Source organism: Anser anser (assembly GCF_964211835.1).
Source record: "Anser anser genome assembly, contig: HAP1_SCAFFOLD_122, whole genome shotgun sequence".
In the NCBI taxonomy this organism is placed as follows: domain Eukaryota; kingdom Metazoa; phylum Chordata; class Aves; order Anseriformes; family Anatidae; genus Anser; species Anser anser.
In genome coordinates this window covers 311572-317762 of record NW_028153782.1, presented here as the reverse complement: position 1 = coordinate 317762, position 6191 = coordinate 311572, and positions in this window count along the sequence as shown.

Here is a 6191-nt window from a genome sequence, read left to right as displayed (position 1 = left end):
ATCATTTGTGCAGAAAAATAAGAAAAATGTACATGAATGCAGATGCTCACCAGTATGTCAACTTAGATGTCTTCTTCTTTTTTTTTTTCTTTTGTAAAACAGATTTTTCAGATTTTTTTTTAAAGCTTAAGTGAGCAAAAGTAGATGTTTTGAAAAAGACAAAATGAAGGTTCTGTTTCTTTTTTTTATATGGATGAAAACATTAGACTTGAACAAAAATATGAAGAGCTCTTATATTGCAGGCTGTTGTGGGTACACTGGAATTTCAGCCAGGAGAAAGATATAAGTACATTACTGTTAACATCACTGATAATACTATTCCTGAATTAGAAAAAACGTTTAAAGTGGAGCTGTTGAACCCAGAGGGAGGAGGTAAGGCACATATATCAGGCCCTTAGTTGTATTTTCATGACCTCTACTCGTTCATAAAAATCTTGTCTTTCTTGGCATTATTTTCTATGTTATTTCTGAAAACAAACAAAAAGCACCTCTACATCCCCACCCCCATACAGCTGTCTTTTTTCGTAGGGAAGAACTGTTCCTCAGTTCTTTTCTTAATCCTTGGTGGAAACAACCAGATCCCATAGTAAGTATATTATTACCATGTATTAGGGAAAGTGTATCACTGCCATCTGTTAGGTCATCTAAAGGCAATTGCTGCTTTTCACTTTGTATAACTTCATGGTTGGTAATGAGAACTAAAATAATGCAAAAATATATTAGCAATATGTTGCATTTCAAAAATATGGAATATTTATAAAATATTTAAGGCTAAACAGTCAAAGTGTTGTGTTTTTGTTTGTTTGTTTTGGTTTTTTTTTGTTTTGTTTTGTTTTTTCTTCCACATGAGTGAAATCAGAAGAACTGCAATACATAGGTCAAATGGATTATAGCAGTAATAGGCTGTGGATGTTGAGGGCCATAGGGAGTTTGCTGAGCTGTAGCTGCAGAGGTAGCTCGTAGATAACTGTCTGTAAGAACAAGACAAACACTTGAAAGAATTATTGGTTTGAAGGGCTAGTCTGAAGGGACGGCAAAGCATAGTGGTGCTGCCACATAAACCCCTGAATACCTTACAGATTTTTTTTTCCATTTGAGAAAAATTTTAACGGAGATTGTAAAGCTTGTTGGAGGGAAAAGTAATTAGAAACACTGACAGCCATAAATTGATTTTTTTTTTTTAAACTGATGTTATTTTTTTAAACAATTCAGAAATTGCAAGTGTGGTCCCTTCTGGGAGGATGTATCAGATTTCCTTGAATTAATCCAGCTCTCTGCTATGATTGTATGTGTCTATGGTGCAACATGGTCTCAGTGATTCTTTTGGTAAAGTCTTGAGACTTTTCACGTATTTTGTCTTTTTGGTTGAATAGTTGTTTTGTTAAAAGGAGTCAAACTTTTCTCTTTCAAATTGTTGTGACAGAAAATTTACAACTAACTTTAGTAATCCAGTAACTATATAGCCTTTTTAAAATGAGCCTTCTTTTTGGCCTTTCCAACACAAACACAAAGCTTATGAAGTCCCCATTAGTTAAGTTTTCTGCAGATTTTCCCAACATTTTCACTTTGTGAGAAAATATTAGAATAAGGAGCTTGAGGGACTTTATCGTCTCCCCTACCTTTTTTTTTTTTTTTTTTTCAATTTAGATTCCTCCATGACAAGCCTCAGTTAGGAGTGAGAAAGGGGAAATACAAAATGGGGACACAAAGAGGGAAAGAGAGGAAAGATAAACTATGTGTATGTGTTTTCTTTCATTCTGACTTCCCATTGCTATTTCCAATGTCATAAATTAAGTAAGAGGTGGCATATGTAAATATTTCAGTCTTTATTAGAACTCCTGTACACTTTCAGAAGCAAAGTTGATACCTTCCTAGAGTGCTTCCCTCTTTTTTTCCTGTTGTCCAGAATAGTTTAAATTTCTCTTTGCTTGCGCTCTGATTTATAAATGTATATATGTGTATATATCTGTATGTCTGTCATCTTAAAGTTGCTGAGCTCTTTAGAAATGATGGCAGTGGTAGTGGTGATGGGAACATGGATTTCTTCCTTCCAACTGTCCATCAGCATGGTAAGCATTTTGGATTAATCTTTATTTCTTTATGCTAACTGTAATATCCCTCATGAACTACACTACTGACACAGTTTATCATAGTGTTATTTTGCTTGTGGTTTGAGATATATCATAGAGTCCTGTCAAAACATTCTTTCCCATTTTAAAAAAGGCTTAATTTCAACAACAGTCAATACTAACCGTAATACAGAAAATAACAGCTTCTCTATCTTCAAAGCTGTATTTTTATAGAACACAATGTAGTTATTCCAGAAGTAGTTAGAAAAATTAGCTTTGTTTGTAAATTTTGTAAAATTTTCTGGAGAGCAAAGAGGAGAGAAACTTTTTAAATTTAAGGTAATTTAAAAATTACCTGACTGTGTGTTTTGATACTTTCTTTTGCCACTTGCTTTATGCTTTGATCTCTGCATCTCAAAAATACTCTTAATAAAAAGTGGTGTTAGCTCTTTTTTTTCTAAAAGAATGCTTTGATTATTTTTCATTTTTGAAGTCTATTTTTGTCACAACATACAGAAAACAAAGATAATTTAATCTTGAGAAAATTAAAAACATACAATATGCAGAAATAAGATGAAAACAAAAGCACCTACTATGAGGGAAACGCTAATGATGGTGGATTTTGAATTAAACCCTAGAGACCTGAAAATATTGTGTTAGCACCCATTATCGAAATCAAATAATTTATTCCACAGTGACAGCCTGATTTTCTGTTTTATTTGAAAATACAAAGGAGTTCAGTTTGAACCTGAGAGTAAGTCTGTGGTTTAACCACTTTTTGGAACTTCCTGGGAAGTGTTGTTTCCTCTTCTGTGTTTCCAGATTTTTTTTAAAATGCCAGGCTCTTTCTCTTTCTAAGCAGCAAGTTATCTCACACAAGATGATCATTATAGTAGTAGAATTTCCTGGACTAGCTTTTTCTTTGTTCCAGCTTCAGTTAAAATAGTACCTGCTTTTGTCCTGTCTGCACTGCTTACACTGTGTTTTACCACGTAACTCTCCCCTACCCTAAATTCTAGTTCATTTTCCTTAATTAGACAAGTAATTTTATTTTTGATCCTCTCTTAAAATATTTGCATTTTATATGTTGCTTTGGAGTGTTGTTCCATAGAAGGGCTGCCAGGACTGCATTATTGAAAGTGAGTTCCTTATCCATGTGGATAATTATTCCACATTTAAAACAAAAAAAAAACACACCACAAAATGCAAAACAGCAGAAATATTCCAGTTATGCTTTTCTGTGTGCTTTTTGTAACAAACTTCCTTAGCTTTTAAGAAAAGATGGTATAAAAAAATAACTCATTTTGGCACTTGCACTTACAGCCAGCTTGGGAATTGCATCCCACATCGTTGTGACTATTGAGGCTTCTGATGATGCTCATGGCGTCTTTGAGTTCAGTACTGAGTCACTCTCGGTAAATGGAACTGAGCCTGAAGATGGAGATAGCAATATTATGTTGCAGGTTAGAAAGTTTTGGGTCTCATATTGCTATGCAATCCTCTTTTATGTCTATTTTACAGAGCATTCTGCAATATTTTTATAATAGGTCTACAGCATTTTAACTTAACTTTATCATGTACATTTGTCTTGACATTTTATACTTCACTTTCTAAAGTGTATCTTTCAGCTTAAAACTAAAATGTTTTATATAAGTTTAAATTTACTTCTACTTGTTTACATTTGAGGTATGAATATTTTAAAGTAAGTGCTGATGACACAACAAATACAGCAAAGCTAAGATGATAAAGATTACACTGTTTTTAAAATTAGTTTATTTTTAACTCATCATGTCAATGACTTTGCACTGTATATAATGGAGGGGCTGGATTGTGTGCAGCTTGCAGTTGGCAATGACATGCTTAAGATCCTCCGGGTAAGGATTAAGGGACATGGAAATAAGTTATAACAATAAGATGAAGTTGTTGTGGGAGTCTGCTATAGACCACCCAGCCAGGAGGACAACATTGCCAAATTATTCTATAATGAACTAAGGGATATCTCTAGGTCATCTGCCCTTGTCCCTGTGGGTGACTTCAACTTCCCAGATGTTAGCTGGGAATACCATACAGCCAATACAAACAGGTACTGGAAATTCCTGAGGCACGTTAACAATGACTTGTTGGTACAGTTACTCTGGAAGCTGACTAAGAAAGGTGCCCTCCAGATTTGTTGCTTGTAAACAGTGAGGGTCTTGTGGGTGAAGTGGTGATTGGAGGCTGTCCTGGCCATAGTGACCATGAGATGGCTGAGTTTAAAATCTTTGGTAATAGGAGGAAAACTGCCAGCAAAAGTTCAGCCCTAGCTATGGAGACAGCAGACTTCAGACTACTCAGTGAACTAGTTTGTGAGGTCCCCTTGGAACCTGCTTTTGAAGGTATTGGAGTCCATCAGTGCTGGTTAGTTAAGTAACACCTCTTAAGAGCACAGGAACAGGCAATTCCAAAGAGTCAGAAGTTGAGCAAGCTGGGCAGAAGGCCAGCTTGGCTGAGCAGGGATCTTATTCTAGAATTTAGGCGAAAAAGGAAAATCTGTGGGCATTGGAAGCAAGGTCAGTTGAACAAGGACTACAGAGGTGATGTTCACTCAGAGTTGAAGCTGGCCAGTACTGTGGGGACAACAAAAAGTGCTTTTTTTAAAGGATGCTAACAGCAAAAGGAGGAGCAGAGAAAACATTGATCCATTACTTGTTGAGGTTGGTAACCTCACAAATAAGTACGCCAATAAAGCAGAGGTTAATGCCTTCTTTGCCTCTGTCTTTAACACCAATGATGGGCTCGGGGACACCCAAAGCTCTGAATTTCAGGACTGTGATGATGATAAACTCCCAGCCAACTTTGAACTTGTGCAGGATTTGCTGCTCCAGCTGGATGCATATAAGTCTATGGGGTCCAGTGGGATTAATCCCAAAGTACAGAAAGAGCTGGCTGATGTCATTGCAAGACCTCTCTCAATAATTTTTCAATAGTCTTGGAGTCTGGAGAGGTCACAGTTGACTGGAATTAAGTTAAACGAGGAAGTGCTGGATTCTGCACCTGGCAAGGGGCAATGCTGGCTGTACGGACAGGCCTGGGGACAAGAGGCTGAAGAGCAGCCCCATGGAAAGGGATCTGGGGGTTTTGCTTGACAGCAAGAGAAATATGAACCAGCAGTGTGCCTTAGCAGCCAAAATGGTCAACTGTGTTCTGGAGCATAAGGCACAGCAATGCTGGATGGTCAAGGGAAGGGATTGTCCTGCTCTGCTCTGTGCTGGTGAAGCCTCACCTCTAGCACTGTGTGTGCTACAATATATGAAGGACATAAACTATTAGAGAGCATCCAAAGGAGGGCTACTATGGTGGTGAAGGGTCTAGAGGGCAAGAAGTATGAGGAGCGGCTGAGGTCCCTGGGTTTGTTCAGCCCAGAGCAGAGCAGGCCGAGGGCAGGCCTCATGGCGGCCTGCAGCTCCCTCACGAGGGGAGCGGAGGGGCAGGCGCTGAGCTCTGCTCTCTGGGGACAGCGACAGGACCCGAGGGAACGGCATGGGGCTGGGACAGGGGAGGGTCAGGCTGGGGGTTAGGGAAAGGTTCTGCACCCAGAGGTGGTCGGGCACTGGGACAGGCTCCCCAGGGACATGGTCACAGCACTGAGCTGCCAGAGTTCAAGAAGCATTTGGACTACTCTGTCAGACATGCGATTTGATTTTGGGTGGTCCTGTGTGGAGTCAGGTGTTGGACCTGATAATCCCTGTGGATCTTTTGTAACTCAGGATATTCTGTGATTCTGTGACTTTGCTGTATGCCATTTTACACTTTTATGTTCTTCTTTCTTATAGTACAAAGAAATACATAAATCTTTGTGTTTTCCACTTAGGTTGTGAGAACTCATGGGGCCCTGTCTGAGGTGACTCTGTATTGGGTCATAGTCTGTGATCTTACAGAAGACCTGGTCTCTGCATATGGGAATGTAACATTTGATGTTGGCCAAGTGAGAGCAAATATTACCATACAAGTTTCTCCTGACAACGTGCCTGAACTGGATCAGGTGTTTTCAGTTTTGATCATCAATGTGTCCAGTGGTCGTCTTGGAAATCACACTAATGCAACATTAACAGTTTTAGCTAATGATGATCCATATGGACTGTT